Source organism: Martes martes, assembly GCF_963455335.1.
Source record: "Martes martes genome assembly, chromosome: 15".
NCBI lineage: Eukaryota > Metazoa > Chordata > Mammalia > Carnivora > Mustelidae > Martes > Martes martes.
Window position 1 is genome coordinate 26,664,087 of NC_137903.1, and position 25,790 is coordinate 26,689,876.

At 51.8% G+C, this 25,790-nt stretch overlaps 1 protein-coding gene across 1 annotated transcript in view; it reads right to left on the reverse strand.

Annotated features, from left to right (window-relative positions):
- The window catches only part of ATP2B4 (ATPase plasma membrane Ca2+ transporting 4), a 94,173-nt gene extending 72,024 nt beyond the window's left edge, over nt 1–22,149 (reverse strand). The window contains exon 1 of the mRNA XM_080824119.1: nt 21,745–22,149. The gene's annotated coding sequence lies outside the window, so the exon portion shown is untranslated. The remainder of the gene's footprint in view (nt 1–21,744) is intronic.
- Between the last annotated feature and the right edge of the window lie 3,641 nt (nt 22,150–25,790).

Sequence of the window (25,790 nt, forward strand, 5' to 3'; positions counted from 1 at the left end):
TGTCCATCATTCTTTCAGTACCCTCTTATTTCTTACAACATTTTTTAAATAAAGATCTTTATTTATTTATTTGACAGACAGAGATCACAAGTAGGCAGAGAGGCAGGCAGAGAGAGAGGAGGAAGCAGGCTCCCCGCTGAGCAGAGAGCCCTACGCAGGGCTCAATCCCAGGACCCTGGGATCATGACCTGAGCCGAAGGCAGAGGCTTTAACCCACTGAGCCACCCAGGTGCCCCTTCTTATAACATTTTTAAAAATATTTATTTATTTATTTGAGAGAAGAGAGAGTGGGGGGAGGGGCAGAGAGAGAGAATCTCAAGAAGAGATCCGCACAGAACCTGATGTGGGGCTCGATCTCAGGACCCTGAGATCATGGCCTGAGCTGAAATCAAGAGTCACATGCTCAAACAACTGAGCCACCCAGGCACCCCTCTTAGGACATATTAAAATATATATTTTATATTATATTTATTTTAATTTTTTAAAAGATTTTAAGTAATCTCTACACCCAACGTGGGGCTCAAACTCACAGCCCTGAGATGAAGCCAGGCAGGTGTCCCTATTTTTTATATCTAATAACCCCAATATCTGCAATTTCTGTGGGTCTGACCTATTTATGTTATTTCTTTTGCTCAACTCCATTGGTAATCAGGGAACTGCAAATCAAGACCACTAAGAGATGCTATTTATACCACTCCATTGGCCAAAATTAAAGTCTGACGATCTCAAGTCCTCGAGAGGACATGGAAAAACAGCATTTCTCATACTTCACTGGTAGGGACAAAACCACTAACAATGTATTGGGAAACAACCTGTTATTATCTTGTAAGGTTGAATATTCATATACCAAGACCTAGCAATTCCCTTCTGAGAGCTACACTCAGGAGGGACTTGCACACATGCACCAGGAGACATGAATAGGAATGCTTGTGGCAGTCCTGTCCATAACTGTGAAAAAGGATGACACCTTCACCGACAGAATATTATATAGCAGTGAAAATGAGTGAACCACAGCCACATTCAACAGGGATAAGTCTTAGTATCATAATAGTGAATGAAAATAAAAAAGCCCCAGAAGACTCCACATAGTATATACTTTTAATAAAGAATATAAAGCAAAACTAAGTAATATATTTGCTTAGGCATACATATATTTACCAAGAAAATGATAAACACAAAATTTAGGATAGTGCTTGGAATGGGTGATGAGGTGGGGACATGGGCTAGAAAGGGCACATAGGTGGATGCAAGTTACGGCAGTGGTCTTATTTTTGGCTTGGGTGGTGGGTTCAGGTGTCTTCATTAGGTTATTAAAATACTAAATAACCTACATAAATTATTAGTGAAGAGAGACATGCATAAACCAGTGAAGAAAATGTATCATGAATATTCAATTTCGTGCACCAGAGAAATGAAGAAAGCTAGAAATGAGAGAAAAAGAAAAATAGGTTTCCACTATTTCTGCCTGCGACATTTTTTAATCTGCACGATCAAAGATAGCCATGGATCTACCAAAACTTAGCAAGACTGTTTTAGATGAGAACTAATATCGTCAATTTCATGGTCTAAAATTGTCCTTGAACAACACAGTATACTGCATTGGACCCTATGAGACTAAAAAGAAAGTTATCAATCAACTTAAAAATTCTGATTCTGGGGGTGAGGGTGCAGGTGGGGGTGGGGGTTGCAGAGATGGGAGTAAAGGGAAACCAGGCCCAGGGGCCCATATTCCTCTAGGGGCTGAGAGCCAGAAGTGGGGAGCGCACAGAAGGAAGGTGGGAGGGAGAAGGCAGGGGTGACCTGGTCTCCTCTTGGGGTGGGGACAGGTGGAAGAACAGCATCATTTCATGAGGGAGGGAGGCTCAGGGAATTAGCAACTGGGGGTCCAGGCCCAAGAGCCCATGTCCTCTTGGATCCAAAGTGAAACAGTTTGGGGAGAGAGCAAACCCCTTCCCGCTGAGACTTCCTGGGATCCTACAGCCAGTGCCAACCCCACCCAGCCAGGGAGCACTGGGCCCAGGGCTCGAGGAGGGGGATGAGCCGCTGAACTTCCTCCCACACCCCGGCACCCAGTCCCGCTGAGGTGGCCTGGCCCGGTGGGCGGGCAGGTGGAGAGCCCCACACCCCCCGAGTCCGGGGGCACGGCTCTGTGCGCCAAGTCTCCCTTTCGGCTAGCCCGGCCTGGCAGCCAGGCACCCACCCTCGCGCCCCCCCCCCCCCCCCGCCTCCCCGGGCGGGTGGGAGGGCTGGCTGGTTCCAACTAGTAGATGAGTCGGCCAGACCCCGCTCCAGCGCTCCAGCGCTCCAGCGCGGTTCGCAGCGCCATCTCGCATCGGGAGCAGCTGGGGTCACTAACGCCATAGCCCTTTCCGAGTCTGGCTCCGCGCCCAAGCCCCCCAGGAAAGCGGGTGGCTCCACCCTGGCCCTCTAGCGATGGCTCAGCTAGCGATGGCTCACCAAGGGAGCCGTGACTCACTGCGGACGGGCTCCCTCCCCCAGGACCCTCGGCCTCCCCGCGCCCCGCCCGCGGAGGAATCTCTACCCTTCAGCCTCCAGGCCACCGGGAAGCCCGCCAGTTCTCACCCCACCTCATCCTTCCCTTCACCTGGCCTCCCTAACACCCCAAGAGCAACGCCCTGTGGTTTCAGCAGCTCAGCCCACTGCTCAGCAGGGTTTCTTCCTTTCTTCCGGAGAGCCTCGACCCTGAGCTGCCCTCTGCCCTGGTCGCTGGCAGCAGGGAGAGCCCCAACCCTGAGAGGCCCTGGCCGCGGCGGCAGCAGGGACTAGCCCCACACTTAGCCGGGCTGAGCAGAGGCTCCCTAAATGCGGATGATCAATGCTTGCATGATGTCAGAAGGCTAGGAGGAAACTGGGGTGATTCTGGGATGTCAGCAGGAAAGACCCGTCTACAACCCCCTAGAAGGGAAGGCCCAGGTAAATCGCAGATGCTCTAACACAGGCTACTACAGTATATACAGAGAGAACGTCTCAGTTTCAGTTCTCCCTCAACGGTGCTGGGATGAGGGGGAGGTAAACTGGAGGGCATCCCCCTGCGCCTGTGGGGAACCTGAGCCCTAGGGTAGAGCGTGGCCTGGTCAGGGGACAGGTGGGAACCAGGTGCTTTCCATGGCCGCAGTTCTGCTGTAAAATTGAAGGGCTAGAGGTGTGGCTCCATCCAGCACTGACCTAATAGGATTCTAGGACTTTGGTTCTTAATGGATCCCTGGTTGGGCTCAGCTCAGTATCCTCAGGAACATCTCTGAGCTCAAACGATGTACTTTCACACAGGGAGAGTGCTTTTAACTTCTCCAACACTTATGTGTGAATTCTATAGTCTCCCCCAGGTTATCAAAACAATCCTTTGTGATTAGAAACAAATAACCAATGAGGAAACGGACCTCAGAGGTTAAGGGGCTTTCTCAAGGTCACGCTGTGAGCTAGGGGCATGGTCAAGAGTGGAATTCAATTAAGGTCCCAGATTCTTCACCTTCTTTGAGTGACTCAGTCATGCTAGGACGTGCCCTCCCATCTACAGCCATAGACAGAATCCACTGCACCCAAGGAAGAGGGGTCAAATTTTATGTAAGCTGGAGAAGTGGCCTTCCAAACCTCAGAGGAGTCAGGTCCCCGTCCAAGAATCTTCATACATCATAACCCACATATTGTAGGCACTCTACAGTGTTCAAAGCACTTCCATACCCATCACCCCATGCAATTCTTGTAGTAACCCTATAAGTTATTCAGGACTCTATTATCTGGTATCTTAAGTAGAATGAAAAGGCTACCGTTCAGCAGTTAAGTGACATGTGCAATGACAGCACCCTGTCTTCTTCCTGTGTGGCTGTAGAAGGTTCTGGAAGAACCAATGTGATCATAAGATTCCTCTACATTCATAATGGAAACCCAAAGCATCTCTTTCCATTTTTCCCATCTATCCCCCTAAGATGGCCTAGGAAGGAGGGCAACTCCCCTGTACACCAGAGGACAGATCATGGGCACTGAGCGGTGGCCTGTCTTCCCCAGAGTCACACAGTGAGGTGACACCAGCTCGTGGATAAACCCAAGACCTCCTATCTCAGCTCTGGAGCCTGTACTGAACACGCGCCAACATTCCTTCGATAAGACTGTGTCTGTCATGGAGGCCACCAGGATTCTGTCACTCTTGAATTTATAACAGGCGGTTGGTGCAACCTTCAAGAGGCTGGCGACTCAGCTGTCATTCCCAAGAGGTGTTGTCGAGTCACCTACCACAAACATCAGTCTGGCCTGTCCTATAGGCTAGATGCTGTCTTTGCCGCTGGCCCTGCATTTGCTCATTCTCTTACGGCTAGTGACAGCCTCCTGTCTTCCTCTGCCCCTCCTTGCTCTATTCTTGGATGAATTAAAAAAAAAAAAAAGTGTCTTTTCTTTCAAAATAGAGCCGCAGATAAAATCTACCCGCCTCTTTCACACATACACATTTCAGAGAAGGCAGAGAAGCCTAGGAAGGCTTCATGGTTCTGTCCTACCGGAGGCCCGTGTGTGAGCACACACGCACCAGGCAGGGCAGCCTCTCCGCCGTTCGTGAGTAATTCCACTCCCAGGTTTATAGGGGGCTCGATGTAGGGTGTTCCATATCTTCTTCCAGAACTCCCAGCCCTTAGCTGAGCCCGTGTAAAAGCCACTTCCCATGTGTGACTCTCACTTCAAACACAAGTGGGTCTGCACATCCATGTGGGATCCAGACAGAGAGGGAGGGACGGAGCGTCTCAAAGGCAGTTCAAGAGTTGCAAGCTTTCTCCCCTCTCTGATCTCATCATCCCAGGTTCAGGTTCAGACCTCTGCGCCCCACCCCGGCTGGCTCCAGACTGTCCACTTTGAAGGAAGAGGTTGCGGGCATCTGTATCTTTAATTCTCTTCTAAAATCACACCAACCTTTTGCTTCTGGTTGCCTGCTATTATTAGATTCCCTGGGCCCTATCTGAGACTGAGTTGTGGCCCATTCCTCATAACGTAGGAGAATGCTCACGATACAGATAGGATCGGGGAGGAAAAAAATCAGAACCCAAACCACAATATTTAGGGGCAGCTGGCTGGCTCAGTCGGTGGAGCGATGTGACTCTTGGGTCTTCGGGTTGGGGGTTCAAGTCCCCACGCCCAAAATGTGAACAGTTACCTCTAGACTTAACGGACATCTTATTTTTTCTTTTATGCTTTTCTGAATTTTCCAAACTTTCTGGAACGATCTTGTACCGAAGCAGTAGAGCTCAGACTCCGGAATTTGAGAGGCATGGTTTGAATTCTATATCCTCCACTTAGTAACTATGGCACCTTGAATAAAATATTTTACCTCTCTGAGCCTCAGTTTCTTCTCTCAAAAAGGGAGAATAGGAATGACACCTTCCTCACAGAATTGCCCTGAGGAGGAGGAAAAGGAGGTCATGCGATTTCAACATTTGGTATGGGTGCCTAATATAAAGTAAGTGCTCAGTAAATGTTCGAGATTTTTACGCATTCCTGTTATTTGGGGGTGGGGAGGGTAGAATCTGTAAAAACATAACGAACTACTTTGCTCAATAGCCACCATCTGGATGAAGGGACACTAGGAAAACAACAAAAGCCCGCCTGAACCTGCCGTGTCTCTGAAAGTGACTAGGACAAGCATAATTGTCATGCACACTGGAGTTTAGATATGTCCTGTATATGGAAGGTGTCCAATGAGGCATGATGACCATGAGTAATGCCTGGCTGGGGAAAGGAAATATAGACTTTTTTTTTTTTTTTTTTTTTAAAGAACAAAACACACAGGCACACAAGACTAGGCCAGACCATAGAGTAATTGATCAAACTAAAAGTCACATGCTAAAGAAAAGCGTACAAAGCGGAAAGTACAAAGAAACGATTCAGAGGGTGTGTAAGCCCAGGATGCGCTCCCTGGTTAAGGTCACAGAGGTTAAGTCACTGGGGCTCAGGCAGGGTGACTAAGGAGCAGACTGGGAAACAGCCCTGACTTCAACAGGGGCACAAATTAGCTGCCAGTAGATAAGGGACTTTGGGATCAGGACTCCGGACTGGGCCTGCCCTGGGGAGCTCTGGCGGGCAGCTGTTCATCGCAGTGGCACAGGAGAGAGCCTAGCCAGTGGGAGAATGTGCACCCCACTTGTCCCGGCACAGCTGCGATCCTGGAGTGCCTCATGTGACACTGAAACAGTTGGTCTTCCGATGCCCTGCCCTGCTTCGTGCCAAAGATACCAGGGGGTGTTGGACAGCAGAGAGGAGCAAAAAGGGAATTACAGCCATGGCCAAAATTCTAAAATGGAGCCCCAGCCTTCTTCCCACTTTGAAACAGTGGCCACAGAGGTATATTTACACAGTTACAGAGAATTACACTCCCGGCCCGGGTCCAGGAGGGGGAGAGAGGTCAAGGAGGGGGAGACGCAGCTTGGCTTGACAATTCTGGGACGCCAAGTCCCTAAGCAAAGTGTCCCGGGGCACTGGCTCCTGTGTCTGTTCACACACCCATCACCCCACTCCCTAGGAAGTGACCCCCCATCTCTGCCACCTAAGCCCAGCTGAGCACGAGACGCCCGCCCACCCAGGGCTGTCACCCCACCCTAGGTGCCCTTGCCTCCACACTTAGAAGTTTCATTTTTCTCATTCTAGGTTTGCAAATTCAAATGCCTAAGGGACCAGGGAGGCACAAAAGTAAGCAAAGCAGGATGAGCAGTAGGTGACAGGGGGAGAAGGAACCCGGCAGACACTTGTTTGAGTGGGACAGCGGCTAGTCGGCTCCTGCTAACTGTTGCCCTGAGAGAGAGGGGGACCATGGAGTCAGCACTTGTCACTTCTGAGACAAAGCAAGAAACCTGGATTTCCATGTGAAATCTTCAGATTTTCAAATGTTGGTAACCAATTCTCATTAATCCACAGGCTTGTTTGGTAGGAGGAGGCAGATATTTGCGAGTCAAAATGTCCTTGAAGAACATCAAGGTCAAACTGCTCAGGTCACACGTGAGCAAACCGAAGCCTGGAAAGACAGGCTCAGTAATTTCCCAAACATGATAAGGCAACTCGAATGGTTTCAATCCCAGGCCTCCCCCCTTCTAATCTAGAACTCAGGCCTCTAGATGCCCCTCCTGGCAGCGGGAGGTCTTGGCCTCGGGCACCAGACGAGGGAAGTGTGGAACAGGGATGGTGACCCTGGAAGGAAGAAGGTAAACTTGGCCACAATCTTGACTCTCGTTTAATGAAAAATTTCTATTTGTTTATCTAGTTATTCATCCATCCACCCAACATTTAGTGCTGATCGTCCTATGAACCCAGCGCTGTGCTAAACACTGGGTGTTCAGGGATGACTAAGGAACCGTCCCTCCTCCCAAGCGGCTCACAGGCTGTGAGTGGGCTCGGCTGACACTGTTGCCAACACTGGCCAGCTGACGTCGCCCGCCAACCATGCCGCCATGGGCCCGCTCACATGAACTCCTGGCTCAAATTCACACCCTCGTTTCCTCTGAAAGCATCTTCCATTACTGGATGCCGTCCTTGAGAAACTGGGAGGGGACCGGAGCACGTCCCCCACTCCCAGAGGACCTGGAACACTTAAGCGATCCATAGGAAGCAGGAGAGAGAACTGGGACCCAACTCAGCTGCTCGGTGCCAAGCCCCTCCCGGCTCAGGGAAGGCAAGTTCTGCTTTATGTACTACCTTGGCCGAGCTGCCACCTTATCCCTGCTAGAGTTTTCTGCGTGGGTGTGTGTTGGGGAGAGGGGAGGGGGGCTCCCTGACTGGGACTCTCCTGTCTGTTTATCAAGGGATACAGCTCAATTCCAATGGCAGCGGGGAGCTGACCCGGGTGAGCGAAGAGTAATGACATCCCTGGGTCACAGAGTGACCCAGCCTGGCTCCCTCCACTGACAAGGGATTTCCCAGCACTGGCTCTTATGGCGTCTACTTCCAAGGGAGGAATGCAGGGCAGGAGCCCACAAGGGAAGAATGGTTGCTGCCATTCTGTCTTCTTTACCAGGACTGTGGTTGCGCAAATTTCCAGCACATCCCTGGAGGGTAACCTGTCACAGGCAATGATGGAACCCATGCTCGGCCCCCGTGGGCCCCTTAGTGGACAGCTGCAGGAGGCTGGGACGTCTGGGCTTTTCGGTTACTGGGGGATAATGGTCTGTTATCCTTCTGTAAATGTACTGAGCCCAAAGGTTAGCAGGGAGCAGGTAGGCAGGCTCATGGCAGGATCCATGGAGAAGAGAGAGAAATGAAGGTTTGGAAGAGGAGAACTGAAAATTTGGTGAATACTTAAGCTGTGCCAGTAGCTTGGAACATGAGAGGATTGAGTCCAGAAGGTCAAATGATGTGTCCATGGGCACACAGGTGCCCAGGCAGACTTGAACCCAGTTCCATTGGTTGCTCCCAAATCCTTATATGGTACCATGCTGCTGGGACTAGGAATGCTGACGGAATGACGGAGAACACAGAGCATTGCATTGCTATGGAGAGGGGCGTGGGAAGAGATCCAGGATTTGGTAAACTCTGACCCCTGGGGCTGAAAACCTAATGGAAGTTAGCATTCTTTTCTCTAGCCATCGAGGAACTTGGCATTCATTTCCCAGTTCCAGGAAACAGATTTTCCAGTGTCAGGGAAACCTCCTTTCCCCTCCTCCCCTCACAAGACGAAGTTTCTTAGGTCAGATATGTTTGCCAGGAAACAGAGAAGGTAAGGTTCCAGGCCCATAGGTTTCTCTGGTCTCCTCCACACTGAGGGACGGCTCCTAATGTCCCCTATCAACACGGACTGTGGAAGCGGAGTGGGGATCAGGGGCACCCCCGGTGGGTCATTCTCCAGGTGTTAGAATATTATTACCCTTTTGTCTTCTGGCCATGGGAAGCCCAGGAGTACAGAAGATACCAAAGCAAAACCCACTCAATTTTTCCCTGAGTCCTTCCTACGTGCCAGGTGCTATTCCAGCTGCCTAGGAAACATCGGGGAACAAAGAGAAGAAGAACCTTGACCTCATGGAGTGTATATGCCAGCAGAATCAAAGTAAAACAGTCCTTTTTGGGGGCAGCCCATGGTGCAGGAGAGAAAAGATATGAGTCTCAGTGTCAGACAGGCCTGGGTCAAAGATCAGTCCAGAAGATCTCTGGGCGAGCTACTTAACTCCCTGGGTGTCAGCTTTCTTACCTCTAAAATTTGGACAGTATGGGGCACCTGGGTGGCTCAGTGGGTTAAGCCTCTGCCCTCGGCTCAGGTCGTGATCTCAGGGTCCTGGGATTGAGCCCCGCATTGGGCTGTCTGCTCAGCGGGGAGCCTGCTTCCCCTCCCCTCTCTGCCTGCCTCTGCCTGCTTGTGATCTCTCTCTCTCTCTCTGTCATATAAATAAATAAATAAAATCTCAAAAAAAAAAAAAAGTTGGGACAACAGCATGTCCTAATAGTGCTGTAAGGATTTAAAAAAATGTATATGCAAAAAAGGGGGGTGGTGCCTGCCTGGCTCAGTCAGTAGAACATTCAGCTCTCCATCTAGGGGTCATGAGCTTGAACCCCACGTTAGGTGTAAAGATTACTTAAAAATAAAATCTTTTTTTTTTTTTTTAAAGTGGGCTCCATGCCCATGGAGACCAACACTTGACCCTGAGATTAAGACCTGAGCTGAAACCAAGAGTCGGATGCTTAACCAACTGAGCCACCCAGGTGCCCCCAAAATAAAAGCTTAAAAAAAAGAATCATGTATATACAATGCCTGGCATATAGCAGGGTTCACAAATGCTGATCTTATTTTTCTAGGCCTCCTAGCTGGACCCCCAGATTCTGGGACAACAGAATCACATGTCCTCTGTTTAGAGGCTGAGACCAGGGCATCATGTCTACAATGTCCTGGACACCATTTGGTGTGGTAGAGAGAGTATTTGGGTTTGAATCCACTATGTGAGGTCAAAGAATGTCCCCTCTAGAAATATCTGCTCCTTCCTGGAGCCACTGTTGAAGGGAGAGGCCTGGGTAGCCACATCTTATTCCACCCCACTTCCCTCCAGCAGGCCACAGATCATTGGTGCCAGGACGGACACGGGACGTAGGCCACAGATCATCGGGGCAAGGGTGGACATGGGACCTAAGCTGGAATCAGCATCTCTTGGCATGTCTTCGGACTGAGAGACTCTTGTTCATCTACTTGGAGAGCTAAGCAGGAAGGTCATATGGATTTGGAGGCTGACCCCGCTGCCTGGGTTGACCACAGTGGATGACATGCCTGCAGACAAGGGAGCAGAGGAGAAGGGAGGGAACACAGCCCCAGAGAGAAGCGCCCACCCAGGGGGGCTACAATATCCCCTACTAAGGTCTGTGATATTTCTCTATAAACTTCTAATAAAGCCCCCCCCCTTTTTTGCTGCTTTGTAACCAGATGAAGTAGAAGACGAATCCTGTACCTGCCTCAGAAGGTGGCTGTTGTGACATAATGTGAAAGCAGCTGGCATTTAGCTGACATTCGATAAATGCTATCGAATCTCCCCATGTTCCTGTCAACTAGTCAGTCACTCACTCGGCAATGGAGACAGGAAATCTATGTATGTTTTAGGCTATGGTTGGACCTCAGCCTTACGCTCTATGAATGCCTTCATTAATCTGTAAAACGAAGACTTGACTGCTTGTTGCAAATATTACCTGCGAGAACCCTAGGATCTAGCTCAGAATGAATGAATGGCGTGTCAGACTATCACTTCTGCTGCTGTCACTGTTGTTGAAGACACAACTCGTGTTGTGTTGGGGCTTGATCTAGGCAAGCAAGGAGGACTCAGGGAGAGCAGCGTCCCGAGCGGGCAGTGAGAGAACAGAGAAGGATATGCTACGTAGTGGCATCAAGGGGCCGGGCAGCAGAGAGAAGGAACGGAAATGAGCCGTGGCAACACCCAGGGGGCTCAGGCAGTTAAGCATCTGACTCTTGATTTGGACTCAGGTCATGATCTCGAGCCCTGCATCAGGTTCGGCGCTCAGTGTGGGGTCCACTTGGGATGCTCTCTCTCTTTCTCTCTCTCTCCCTCTCCCTCTGCCCCTCCCCATGCGCTCTCTCTGTAAATGAATAATAAAATCTTAAAAAAGAAAGAAAGAAAGAAAGAAAGAAGCAGTGGGGAATAAGGGGAGGCCCTGGAACACAAAGCCTTATGCGTACCTAGCACTCGCACGTCCCCAGCCCTTCAGCTTGTACGCCAGGCTTTCCCCCACTGCATTTCATTTGTCCATCACCACACCCTATAGGGCAGATCAGGAAGGGTAATAATATATACATGTTATAGAGGGGAACATTGAAATTCAAAAAAGATCTGCATCATAGGTACCAACCAAATCTACATCCACTCTTTTATCCGGTGAAACCACAGTGCCTCTGGAAAGCAGGGGAGAGGGGCTGAAATGGGAAGTCAGAACTGGAGGAGAAACTGGAGGGTTTCTCTGGGAAGTTTGTTTTCATTCCAAGGTCTCATTCAGATCCTTTCTGGGCATCCCAGCAATGGAACGGCTCCTGGATGTAAGCAAGGGATTGCAAAGTCAGACAACACGGTGTGGGTGTGGGAGGCAGGCTAAGGATTGAAACAGCAGGCTAGATGGATGCCCAGCTTCCGCACTGCGCCCTGGCCTGGGAAATGGCTTCCTCTGGTAAAGGACAAGGGCACAGCCTTCACCATCTGGCCAAAGGTCCATTGGTAACATGGGGCTGCCCTGCAGTGGTCTCCAAGGTCCCTCTCAGCTCAGTGATGTATGGAATCTAGGCCTTATGTTTCTGAGGTCAGAGGTTTTCTTTTCCTGCTCTCCACGGACACAAATGCAAGTTCTCTGGAACACTGTGCCATTCAGGGCTTGCTATGGGCCCCCAGGCTCAGGACACTTGTCCTTGAGCGGAAAGGAGGTGATTCTTAGCCACTCTGCGTCCTGGACATGACATCTCCCCAAATCCTAACGTAGTGCCTGGCATACAGTTCATGCTCACATCATGTTTGTTGAAAGAACAAATGAATAAACGAACGAGCAAATGAATGACAGATTGGCCTGATGATCACATCAGCCTGTGCTGTCTGTCACACGACAGCCGCCCCAATCTGCTGACTCTCAGCCCCCAAATGAGAGCTCTGCAGCCAACCCAGCAGAGGGGGAGATCAGAGGGCTTCTCCTGCACACTTCCTCTGACCTTTCAGAGATGCAACACCCTGTGGAAAGGGAAGGGCCAGGGTTATCCAGACAGGGGGAAGGTTCTGCCCACCCCTCCCCAGGCCTTAGGCTCCCTCTCTCAATCACCTCGCTTCTCCCAGCTCCAGGCCCACTCTGGGAGGAGCCGCAGAAAGTTCCAAGAGAGGAAACCCAGCTCCATTAGGAGCGCCACAGTGACGAGGGTGGGGCCAGCAAGTGCTTCTCCTTTGCATTTTCTTCAGTGCTAATGACCTTGATTGTTAAGAAAAGCAGAAACAATAACAATCATGGCACAGCGCTTTTATGGTTTCTGACATTTTCCAAAGTGCTTCTAACACATGACCTCACCATGCTACTACACGCCATCCTTGGAAGGGCCGGGCTGGTTCTCCCTGTGACTTGGGTAGAGCGACTGGGTAGTGAGGAGGTTGGGCGTTGATCTGGGTCACATGTATGGCACTGATGGGGTCAGGGGCCCAGCCACAGACATGGAGTGGGGAGAAGTGGGGCCTAGTTCCGGCTTGGCCTCAAACTATCAAACTCACTAGGTGTCCTTGGGCGAGAAAGTCTCTGGGTTTCAGTTTTCTCCCTTGCCAAAGAGGGCGATGGCCCCATTTCCCCAACTCTGTCCATCTCGAATGCCCTGGCTCAGTAATATGAACAATCCCCTCCACCCTCCAGCCCAAGCCTGGTAACTTGCACCAAGGTCAAGGGAGCCCCTGGAAATGTGGATGCCAGCTGTGTCCGTCCTAGCATGCTAACTGATGTCATCTGAGTGTGTCCCACAAAGAAGGCTGTGGTACAGACGGCAGGGAGGAAACATCAAAAAAATCATCCTAATGGTCCACAAGCACGAGGAGACCATGCACGCAGAGGGCTGCTACTGAGGCCAGATGCCATCCTGACTGAGACCCGGGTGCTGGCTCAGACAAAGGCTGGAGCCATTCCAGCGGAGGGTGGGGGAGCTGGGGGGTGGGCGGGCAACGGACAGCATTAGACTCTCCAGGATGCTCAGTGTCCTCTGCCCTCAGCCATATGCAGCAGCCCAGCTCTACTTACCAACCAACCTTCCCTCCCCCAACCTCAACTCCATCAAATCTATGCTCTCTCCCCATTCAGATCCCATCTGGCAATCACCTCCTCCCAGAATAATTCCAGGTGAGCCCTGTGAAATTCCCATTAGTACCCTGTAGACCGAGCATCACTGGGTCACGTGTCCTGGGCCAGATAAGGCTTCAAGTGTGCGATCCTGCTCTTGTCTGCCACCAGACTGGGGGGGGGGAGGGGGGGGCAGGGAGATGAAGAATAGAGTGGGTACTTCTGATTTGCTCCTTTCTGACTTTTGTCCGGCCTCAGCTCCCAAGACATGAGGTAGGGCATTCGGGGCAGAGGAATAGTGGACTGTGGATGGACAGCACTCCCCTCTCTCCCCCATGGGCAGCTGACCTGGTCAGTTACGAAGAAAGGCTAATGTTGGAATCTCGGCCAGAGTCCGGACAAGGGTTTGGCCGATGTGTCTACCTCCAAGGCCAAAAGTCTGGATTGAGAGGGAGGGCAGGCTGGCCCAGCAGATGGCCAAATTTCTCCAAACCCGACACACGGTTTGGATGAAAACATCTATCTCACAGCACGGAGTGCAGTCACTGATTTCCAATAACTGCTAACATTCCCACGAGGCTGCACCATATGAAATTGCCTTTTATAGGTCAAAAGTGGTTGCATCTCTGCAATTTCATATGGTTCGTGGTTCAGTCTCATACCTCTGGGGATGTCATGTTCCCTAGGAGAGAGTAAACCCCCGAAAGCCTTGGACCTTCTGTATCTCTAGCTGATCTTCCTTCGTTTCTGGCTTAGGACAGAGCAGAATTGTGGCTTTGAAAGGTACTGCATAGATACGTCTTAATCCACCATCCAGGCAGATGAGGTGGGGAGCCTTAGGACCTGTCCTACTCCCGAACGTCAAGAATGGCTGTCCCCAGGACAGATTCCTTTACGACTCCTTACCTCTGGTCATCCTGATAGAAGGACTCAACTTGGCGACAGGCTGCTATGCTACATTGTGCTAGGCCCCAAGATAAAGAGTTTGGTTTGGGCATTGAGAATTTTACGCCTTTGTAGAAAAGGAGCCTTGAATCAGAAATGCCCTTGTCCAAGCCTGGTTTCATTTTACAGCGGGGGAGAAAAAGGGCCAGAGACATCACCGCCTTAGTCAAGGTCACACAGAAGGGAAGGGGCCAGATCACCAGTTTTCTGACTCCCGGTCCCATGCTCTTCTGGCAGGCGTGGCAGCACCGGAGGACAAACTCTGCCCTGTCTGCCCCCTTTCAACTTCCTGGCTCGTGCTCTTACAGGCTCCCTAGCAAGACAGAAAGGGAATTGACTAAGGGATCGATAGCCCTCTCCTGCATGAAAAGAGCCCTGAGTCATGCCAGGGTTTCCAGGGAGGGGAGAGAGAGACACAGAGAGAGAGAATGGCAGTCCTGGAAACCTGATCTCTCTCAAGAGCTGGGACCAGGCTGGAAAGGCGGGGGTGGATAGCACGGTGATGATCTGGGTCACTGACAGTGCAGCGGGTACAGGTCCCTGCCAAGGAGGGCGGGGGGCGGGCAGGGGCCCAGAAGGCCTTGCTTAGCCCAAGCATGAAGGCTTAGGGCAGGCACTGCCAGCTTCTTTCAGAATCACCGAATTACAGAATTCAGAAGGGATACAAAAGGCTGGTTAGAAAGAGCCTTGGGGGCCGTCAGTGGATTCCTCCTCTCCCAGCCTGGGACCCCTCCCCAAAAAGGAGGTGGATGATTCTGGAAGCCTGCAGCTCCTATGCTTTCTCAGCTGGCCCACAGCATGGCGGGGAAATGCCTGCTCCCACCTGTTGCCCCTGGCCCAGCTGGCCCACCCACTGTGCCCCAACTGCTCCCACCCGGAAGTTTGGAAAGCTTGGTGCTGACAGCAGTGAGGGAGAGAAGGAAGACCCCCAGGGGAAACCACGCTGTCCAGAAGGCCCCTCCCTGTGTTGTATGGGGCTGGGGGAACTGAGAAAGGGTGGTCCTGTGGGTCAGGAGTCTGGGAGAGGAGAGAGAGGAGTCCGGGAACCTAAGGGTCCTTCCTGGTGTTGACGTCTCTCCCCAGCTTAGTATTAGAAATACCTCCAAAACCGAAACACTGAAAAATATAGTACAATAAACAACTCCAGACCCTTCACTGAAAATCACCGATTGCTACTATTTTGTACACACATACATACCCACACACCATACTATTTTTGCTGAACCATTGGACAATCACCTGCAAACCCTTGGCCCCTAAATACTTTTGCATACTCTCTAAGAATGAGAATATTCTCTTACAAAACCATTCTCTGTACCACTGTGACATCTGCAACAATTAATAATTACATATCATCTCATACCTGTATTAAAATAATTACATATCATCTCATACCTGTCCCAGAATGTCTCTTATGGTCTTTTTTTTTTCGACCCAAGATCCATTTAAGGTTTATTCATGACCTTTGGCTATAATGTTTCTTTAGCTTCTTTACACCTGGCCTGCTTCTGCCTTCCTGCCCTTCTCCCTTGGCACACAATTTCAACGTTTCTACTAATGACATCCACTTTTTTGAAGCCTCAGTCCACGGTCATGTGGAATGGCTCACATTTTAGATTTGCCTCTGGTCTCCTCACGATTAGATTCCAGATAAGCATTTTTGACAAGACTAAAGGTGACGTCTAGCTCATCAGGAGGAATTTGGGCTGGGTGGGCCCGCTAGGGCCGATGTTTGGTTATTGGGTTAGGGGTATCAGTGCTGAATGTCCCCGTCGCAAAGACAGGTATTTCATTTTGCAGGGAGTAAGTAATTCATGAGGTGACAGGCACTGAGATCAGCCTTCACCCAACAGGTTGAGCATTCATTTGTAAGCCTGGCGCGAACCAGCTACTACATGAGGGGTCGCAAACTGGGAAATGTCAAGGTCTGTCAGTGCCGCCATCTTTCATTAGTTGGCATCTTTGTGCTAAGAGGTTTCCCTCCCTGTTCCACTTTAACCGTCAGAATGGACTCGTGGCATCTTTTATTCAGTGTCTCACAATCTACTACTCTTATTCTTTTCAAGGCTCAATGTGTCCCGAAACTGCATGGCGGGGGAATCTCCTGAAGCCAACTCTGGTGTCCTTTGGCCATGAGCATGTTCTAGCTTTCTGGCATCACATGATTCACGTGTACGTCCCCAGTCCCACACTTAGAACCTACCATTTCTCCAGGGAGCACTGCTTTCTGGTGGGGGGAAGTGGTCCTTAGAAAGAAACATCTGGGCGCCAGATGTGCTCACCGTTACCGGGTAGCACTGCTTCTAGACCCTTCCAGGGAACAGGCCTAGGAGTTAAAGGATCACAGGGTTCTGCCTCACCTTCCCCGTTTCTGTATTTCTGTCTCTCTTCTTCCATAGTGAAACCCTCATTTCCAAAGCTATCAATATGGTTACTCACTGGATCTATCCTATAATAAAAAACTGTTCCCAATTTCTGACACCAACCGTGACTAATAACACAATGATAAAGTAAAGTTCAAGATTTTTTTTGTAGTTCTTTTTATACTGAGAATATACATTCCACTAAGCATTGAGGCATTACACCCAAAAAAAATTACTTGAGTTATTTTCTTTGACGAGTAATCAAATGGACATTCAGTTAGGTTCATTATTTCTGTTGCAGTCAGCTTTGGGGTTTGCTGTTTTCTTTCTCTGGGATCTAATTTAACTGGTGACTATGTAAAATATTTATACCTGGTACAAAACCCAAAACTGTCTAAAAAAGTGTCATAGTAAAGTTTCATTCCCATCTCTATCTCCTCTACCTTGTTCCCACCCACCCTATAGGTAACCATTTAAATTAAGTTCGGGTTTAACCTTTGTATGTGTTAGTGTGTGTGTGTTAGTGTGTGTGTGTCAGTATGCGTGTGCTTGCAAAAAACTATTCTTATTTCTCTTGCTTTCTCAATGCAAAGGTGGCATACTACACAGACTCTTTTCCATCTTGTATCTTCCATTTAACATATGCTAGAAATCACGTCATATCTGTTCACGGAGCTGCTACTTTTTTTGGCTGTATAGTACTCCATTGAGTGGATGTTGTTGATTCAGCCAGTCTGTTAAAGATGGCCATTGGGTAGCTTCCAGTGATTTCCTTTCCTGTTACAAATATGCCTTAAAGAATCACCTTGTGCATATGTCTTCTTGTATCTGTGAATGTGCATTTTCTGGATAAGTTCCTAGAAGTAGGACTGCTGGGTAAATGCGTATGCTGTTTGGTTAGATACTGCTGGCTTGCCCTCTCTAGGAGTTGTACCGGTTTGCACTTTTAGCACTGACTTTGCAACCTAGGTGGATCCTGGGAGAGGTTTCTGAGCTGAGAGTTTCCCTGAGCCTCTCAGAGACCTTGACCTCCCCACCAGTAAACACAGTACCTGCCACTCCTCCTGCCCTAGTGATCTGGCAAAGGGGTCTCACCGATGCCATCCCAGTTCATCATCCTGAATTATCCTAGAGCTTTCTGTACTTCACTTGGGAAATCAGAAAACAGAGAAGGGATGGGGCTGAAAACGTCAGCCAGAGAGAATTAGAGTGGGGAAGGCAGTAGAGAGGAGGGATCCTTGCCCCTTGATGCCTAAATTCTCACCTCCCTTTTCTCTCCTTTGGTCTCTCCACATCCCACCCCAGCCCATTCCCCAACACAACTTGGCTCCAAGAGCTCCTGTGCTGACCAGGAGCCCTTGGCTCTGGTCCTAACTGGATCCTGCCTGGTTTCCCTCCCACAGGACTGTGGGCTGACCACAGTGGGCTGGCTTAAGGTGGAGGCAGAATCCAGAAGTCCCTGTCATTTCTCTTTTAACACGTGCAGAGGAAATAAGTCAGCGGAGCAAGCCTGGCTCACACCAGGGAAAGAGGAAAAAGGAGACAAAGAGAGATGTTGGGAGAGGAAGCACAAAACATCCCACACAAACCTTGGGGACTCCAGCCCCAGGGGCTGCTCTCTTTCCATGACCCACTCTATAGAAAAGGGAAATGAGCAGGGGAAAGGATGTCCTCCCAGTCTGACCAAATACCAATTGGGGATGATGGGAATCAAGTCGGAGGCGCAGGGACCTGGGCTGGGAAGGGAGTGCTGTCTGAGGGGTAGGCTGGGGGGAGACATCAAAGCCCTGGAAGAATTCCTCCAGGGAAAGCAGTGAGGGCTCAGGGTCTGGCATTCCTCTTCAAGGTCAAACCAAACACCTGGGTCAAACGCCTAAGCCAAACATGCTCCTTAAGGTCCTGGGGAGCCAGAACGACCTCCCTTCTTTCCTCCTTACAAAGCTTCATGGATCTGGAAGGCCCCAAACAGGCAGAGTTTATCCATGTCTTTGGGCACTGGGTCCCAGACCAAGAACATGGACCAAAAAGAGAAAAGGGCCCATGAGGATTACTGAGAGCAGCTAAATTCTTGAAACAGAGGCAGTTTCCCGTGGAACGTTGAGTAGCTGACAGGTGGCAGCTGAGTCCGGGCTGGGCCAGTAGCCCCAAGGGCTCTCTTCCTCTGAAGACCCTCCAGCCCAGCCTGGGGAAGACTGAGGCTCCCAGCATCATTGCTCATGGACCGCCACGTGACTTCTTCCAGCACTCAGACCCCGGGCAAACTAACTGCTCTCCTTCTGCCCTTGACTGGGCGTTCCCATTTTGACTTTGTTCTGACACCAAAGACCAGAGAGATCGGACAAATCTGACTCAGCCACTCCCTCCCACCATAACAGCGGGCGCAGGCTTTCCATTGTGCGGAGGGGAACTGAAGCCCACAGGGCTAGCTAGGCATCAGCCCCGAGGAGGGGCAATTCTCGGTCTCTCCCGAAGTGTCACTTCCTTCTTTCAACAAACGTTGACCAAGCACCTTGTAACATGTCAGGTACTGGGCGGAGAGTCCCGGGGCTAAGACTGTGCCTCCTTCGATCCAGTCTCGAACCCAGACTTGCCCTTGAATCCAGCCGGGGACACGGAGGTGGCGGCGGCCCGGGGAGGGGCTGGAGGCTCAGCGCAGGCCGGGAGGCAGCAAACCTGGGCTCGGCGGCTCTGGCGCCTCCCGCGCGCAGTACTCGCGGGAAGGCAGCGCCGGGGGGCGGAGCCGAGCTGCGGGAGAGGCCGCGACGGGGCGCGGCGCCGGCCGCAGGGAGCTCGGGGGCCGCGGGTTTTACTGCAGCCCAGGCGGGAACCGATAAGAGGTGCCCCCACCGCCCCCGCCCCGCGACTCCAGGCCTCGGCGGGGTCGGGGGATGGGAGAGCCGGCGCCTCGGCGCGCGCTAGATAGGGACCTGCTCCTCGGGGACAAGCCCTCCCCGAACCCACCAGAACCTACCCCTAGTCTGAGCGCTGAAAGTAGGAAGGCCAACCGCTGGGATGGTGGGATTATGGGCCCCCGCGGTGGCAGGGCGCGCGGGGGGAGGGGTGATTTCGGGTTGAACCTCAGCAAGATGGTGGCAGGGGGATGGGGCTCCCCAGCAGGAGGGGAGAAATGGATCCCCCTCCCCCTTTCCTACAGAACAAGAGCACGGATCCTGTCTTGGGTCCCCTGCCCACTGGGGAAGGCCTCACTTCATTCTCCATCAGGAGACAAGGAGGGAGAAGCTGCCTGGCCTTGGAGTGCAGTCAGATCAGTCATCCAACGCCTCAAAATAAAAACTGGTTCCTGTTGCTCCCTGGGCCCCCATTTAATCTCTCCTCCAACAGTACTTTGCTTCCTTCTTCCCAGCTGCTAAGCTCCCACCTTTACCACCCGTCCAACCAAATCAGCTAGGGCAGAAGGCAGGTGCTTCCTTTCCCCCACCCCTCCCCCAGACCGACCCTGCTGATCGTCAGCTTCAGGTCCAGGACCCACCTCCCAGCGCCCGCTTCCCACGCCACCACCCCTAGCCAAGCCGGACCCCCTCACTAAGCCATTGGAGCCACCACCTCCTCCTGCCCTCCTCCTCCACCTTTCCCCAGCCAGCCCGTCCTGAACCGCCTAGGGGCCCCCTCCACGGCTTGTCCCAGCCTAGGATGACCCTGGTCTCTTTCCTTTCTTCCACGGAAAGAGGGCCGGCGCTGAGGGGGCTGGAGGGGGGCTTCGGAATAGGAAGGGCAAGAAGGGGCAGCTCTGGGGAGGAGCTCCAGAAGGGAGGGGAGGATCTGCAGCCTCCCTGCCAGACACCCCACCCAGAGGAGATGGCGCTGTAGCCCGGGATTCACTTCCCCTCCCCCGCCGCGTCAGTTGCGTGCCCGCGATTTCTCCATCCAACATCCCCCCTACCAGGCCAGCCGGCGCCGACACCGCGTCTGCAAGTTGTTGTAAGTCCGGCAAGAATGCCCGGGGGAGGTGCCTCTGGCCAGCAGAGTGCCCACTCGCTCCCGGGATGCGCAGGCCACTCCCGCGCCCCCCCCAACCCCCACGCAGCTGGAGAAGAGCGGTGGGTCCTTCGGAGACGCGGGAGTGCGGGAGGCGGGCCTCGCCTTGGGGAGGGTGCCAGCCGGCCTCCTCCACCCCAAGAGCCAGCCAAGTATGTGAGGGAGCGAGCGTGTGCAGGAGAGCGGGAGGGACCATCCCAGCCCCATTTTCAGCTCTTCTGCAAGACGGCGCCGTGGCTCAGGACGCCAGGGGACCATCCCCAGGATGCCTGTGACCAACCCCCGGCCGCCCAACGCTCACCAGCCCCACAGGCACCAGCCCTGGAATTGCAAACTTTCCAACTTCACCCCCTGCTCTTTCCTCCCCTGTGGGACCAGAGATGTGTGGGGCGGTGCCCTCAGAGACACTCAAACAGTTGGTTCTTGACGCTCGGCACACACTCAACAACAGCGGGGCGAGGGAACTCCCAGCTTTTTCCACAGCTAATTATAGACGTGAAAGTCTGAGGATGTTTTGCAAGCGGCAGAGAAACTGCTGAGGCTTCTCCACGAAGCTAAAGAAATTTAATTTGTGCACTCCCCCTCCCTACCCCCCAACTTCTCCGACCTCCACCCCCCCCCCCCCAAGTGAGCCCCTCTCCCAGTCCCTCATCGCAGGCCCTCCTTCCTGTTGAAAATTTCTTACTCAGTTCTTTCTTTTTTTTTTTTTTTTTTCCATCTCTCTTTGGGGCTTTGAAGAAAGGGAACAGACGCGGAAAATATTTTTGCAACAGTTTTCCATTCTGCGTCTCATTCCCAAGCCAAGGGGGAGGGGGAGGGCAGGAACGGATGGAGGGAAATAAATGCTTTTTCCAAAAGCGCAGTTTGGGTGTGAGAAAGACAATGTCTCCATCTCCCTACCCCCCACGGCCCAGGAATGACAAAAACTAGGAAAAGAGAAAGAAATCACTTGTTTGATTACGCGGTCTCTCAGAACGGAATCTAGGAAATACAGTGTTTGACAAATCTGTGCGTGCACGCACACAGACACACATGCACACACACAAACACACACACTCCAAACCCAGCCGCAAGAAACGTGCTAGGCAAGAAACATGCTAGGGAGTTTTAGAAGCCATTGAGAGCAAAGAAAGAAAGAAAGTTTGCAAATCGCGAGTCAATTCATTCTCTGCAAGCCTACCTCTCTTTCTAGCAAAGATCCAGGCTTCTCCAAGCGAGACTCTCCCTCCGGGTTTCCATGGACGGGGTAGGATGGGGGTGACCACCCACTGGTCTCCCCAGTGTGGCAACCACGTTATTGATGCTGGCTTGGCTCTCTCGCTTTTCCAGCTACCGCCGGGGAGTGGGCTGGGTCTCTTCCCCCGGCCAAGGGAAGGACCACTCAGGTTCCGGGAAGAAAATGGGTGCTGGACCGGTGTCTCTGGTCTTGCTCTCCTCGGAGGGATGGTTCCCCAGGAAGTTCGTGCTTTCCCCCTCAGCCCCCAGCTTTGGACGGTCTCAACAGCAGAGCTCTCTTAAGAAAATGCTTGTCATGGCAACAGCTCCAGCCAACTCCGGCCAGACTCTTGCTCACCAGCTCCGGAGCATTGAGGGAGGAGAAGGGGGAGGAGCGAGAGCTGGGACGGAGGTGGGGCTTGGCTGGAGGCCAGACCATTACTCTACTGTTAAGGTGGCCCGATTTCGAGCCGCAGCTGCTTCCTGGTTTGTCTTAAGGGGGAATGGAGAAATGGAGGGGAGGAATCCTCTCTTCTCTCTGGTTTCCTCCCCGCCCTTGCTGTCGCTAGTGGGAAGGAAAGTAGGGTGGGGGGTAGAGGTGGGGAGTGGATGTGGGCGGCGGTATTCTACCGTTGCTGGGTGGAGGGAAAAAAAGGAAGCTTCTGCCCGAGGTTGGTTTCCTGCAGCTCCTAAGGGCCTCTCACCCTCTTACTCACTTGGACCCAGGACCCCAAAACACAAGGTGTCTGCTGCACCTTGGCCACTGGCCCCCCACCCTCCTTCCCCTGTGTCAATAGGGGGCTCCCTGGAGGAGAAGGATGCACACACGTACACAGCTTTGCTTTCACACATATCTTAGCCCATACCTCCTCACCCAGACTTCACACACATGATCCTGGGTCATATTTTGCTCCCTCTTACCTCCCTGCCTACCAGGGGCCCATCCATAGTGCATGATAATAGCTGCTTTCTTATGAGCCCTACTATGTGTGGGCTAAAGCAGAAAAGCTTTGTATACACGGTATTATTTCTGATGCTCCCGGCAATCTTGGCAGGTACTCATTATCATCCTCATTTCAGAGTTGGGGAAATTGAGGACCAGTGTCTGGCCCAAGGTTATACACCTGGTTAATGACAGAGCCAGGATGCAAAGCTAAGTCAGACCGACTCCAAAGTCCATGAATTTTCCTGTGTTTGTGTCCTGCTCCAACACACATTTCCATGTTCATTTGCCCTCACTGCGGCATCCATGCACACTTATACACAGCCTATAAATTGTTAATCACACCTCCACAGCCACACCCCCACCAGCATTGTGCAAGAGTGCCACCCATAGCTTTTGCCTGGATTTTGATTGTGGCTTTCAAGTACAAACACGTACCATCCACTGATTCACACAACAAATCTACATTGACTGATCTATTCCCACACCTACCTCAGCACACCACTCATTCATATTCATGTGCTTCTGGAAGGCACCTTGATCTATACTTCACAGGTTAGGGTTGTCAACTGTGCAGTGAAAAAGGTGACCCAGCAGAACTTCAGGCGTTTGGAAAAGGCCTCTTAGATCCTTTCAGCCTAACGCAGCCCTTCACACCAGCTCCGTCCTGCCTCGCATCCTGTCCTCCCCACCCCAGGACGGAGAACCATCCGCACATGGAGAAACAGACTTGTGATTTAGGCTTCTAGGGTCCACTTTCCTTCTGTCTCTTAGCATCCTCTCTGATTTCCTAACATTTGGGTCCTTTTCTCCTCTCTTTACTTTCCTATCCCGCTGCTTCTCAGTAACTCATATTCATCCTATTTCTGACCCCAGGGAAAGTTAAACAGATAAAAAGAAGGAAACTGTTTTAGATTTGTTATGCTGGGCACAGAACTTAGAGCTCCCCAAGATGGAGACTGTCTGGTGCCATCCATGTGGGGAACCAGGTCCAAAATAAGCCTCTGCCTGTCCTGTGCTGCTTCTCTCCTGCCCAGCCGGTAGAAGGTTGCAGGGGGTTAGGGGGAGCACATAGCACCTTCTATGGAAACCATCCATGGACTTCTTTTTTTTTTTTTTTTAAGATTTTATTTGTTTATTTGACAGAGAGAGAGAGATCACAAGTAGGCAGAGAGGCAGGCAGAGAGAAAGGGGGAAGCAGGCTCCCCGCTGAGCAGAGAGCCCAATGCGGGGCTCCATACCAGGACCCTGAGATCATGACCTGAGCTGGAGGCAGAGGCTTAACCCACTGAGCCACCCAGGCGCCCCCATCCATGGATTTCTTTCCAAGCTTCACCCAAGGGTGAGGTTGGTTTTCATTCACTCCCCGCCCCCTCCCACCTTCTTGGGTCCCTCCCACCCCCCTCCCCAGGGCATTTCCCTGGAGGACCTCCTGGCAGGGATAGGGACGGTACCTTGTTAGAGTTTGGGAAGTCCTACCCAAATGTCAGCTTCAGGAGCCCAGATGGATCGTTGGGGAAGACATGGGAATGGAAGGAAAGGATTCCACGGAGCAGGCTTCAGATTTACAGCTTGTCGGGCTCCCTGCTGGATTGCCGTAACTTGACATTTCAGAGCCCAATGAGTGTCAATTGCATCTTTATCCTGAGAAAGCCAGTCTCCAGAATGGTGCTTTAAATGTATTAAAGTATATTTTAAGCTTGTCTGCAGTGGCTGTGCGTGGAAGCATTGCCTAACTGTTCAGTAAACTTGTCTTGGGGGAGTAACAAGTTAGGCCAGATGTGTGGTCCCATTAAAGGAGAAGTTGACTTCGGCTGCCTGGCATGTGGGGGCTGAGACATGATGCCGTTCCTAGCTGGTTAGTATGTGAAAGGCAAGATCCTCTCTTCAAACTCCCTGGGGAGTTTTGGGGAGACAGGCTCTGGGGGAGAGGTGCTGCCAAAGAGGCTCCCATGTGTGTCCCACCTCTGGCTGGCTGGTCCTCCCTTCTCTCAGAGCCCAGGGCTGCCCCCTGCCCAGGTGGGGGTGGTGGGATGAGAGAAGAGGAACCCTCCACCCCATTCCAGCCCCCAGCCCTGGTGAAGGCAAGAGGGGAGGATGTGAGAGGTGGGTCAAGGTGACTTTAGGGGTCTTTAGCCTGATCTCTGCAGCTGAGCCAGCCACAAAAACCTGTGCTTTCTGGAAACCCAGAAACCTCCGTGCCTTATTTCTTCCAGCAGCAGGCTTGAGGTCTAGAATGGATAAAAATAAATCGACCCATAGAAATAACCACTAAATGTAAGACAGTGGATTTGTGCCCCTCCCCCCACCATGGCAAGATGGAGGGGACTACGTCTACCCACAAAGGTTCCTGCCTGGGCTGTTGTGTATGGCTGACTGCCCCAGCCTCCAAGGAGCCCCCTTTTCTTCTTATCCCCACCGCTGGGCCATGGCCTCCCTGGAGCAGGCCAGTCTCGGCAGGGTGGCCTTCACAGAGGACCCTTCACAGAGGACCCTGTCCCCACCCCTCCTCTCATTTGAAGAAAGTGCATTCAGCCTTGTCTCTCCCTTAGGTGTTTAACAGAATATGTTCATCTGGCCCCTTGAGAGCTCCCTCATGAGTTCCCCAGATCACACTCGCAGATTCTCCTCACCTCGTTTGAATGCGAGCTGTTTGCCTGCCTAGAGCAACAACTATCCTCCCCACACCCACACCAGCTTCTTTAAGACTGTCTTTCTTCTCACTGTTAACAAGGGAACTGTCATTTCACTAGCGGTCCCACCCCTAATTGGCCCAAACTGAGCCAATTAGATCCTTTCCTGGGATTTTTGAACTTAGGACCGCAGAGAGAACAAGGTTTACTACCCTCCAGCAGAGGACACTGTGAGGTGCGAGGCTCCTGAATTATCAGCGGCCATGTTTCCTGCCCATGGAAGAAGGCGGCCTGTGGGAAAGAGTAAAGCTTACATGGGGAGAGAGGCTGAAAGGAGAGGGGAAGAGTGAGTCCTGGCAACATTTGAGTCAACTGTACCTCATATCCCACTGTGCTCTTCCTGTCCCTACAAATGAGCTGGTTATGTGACTCATT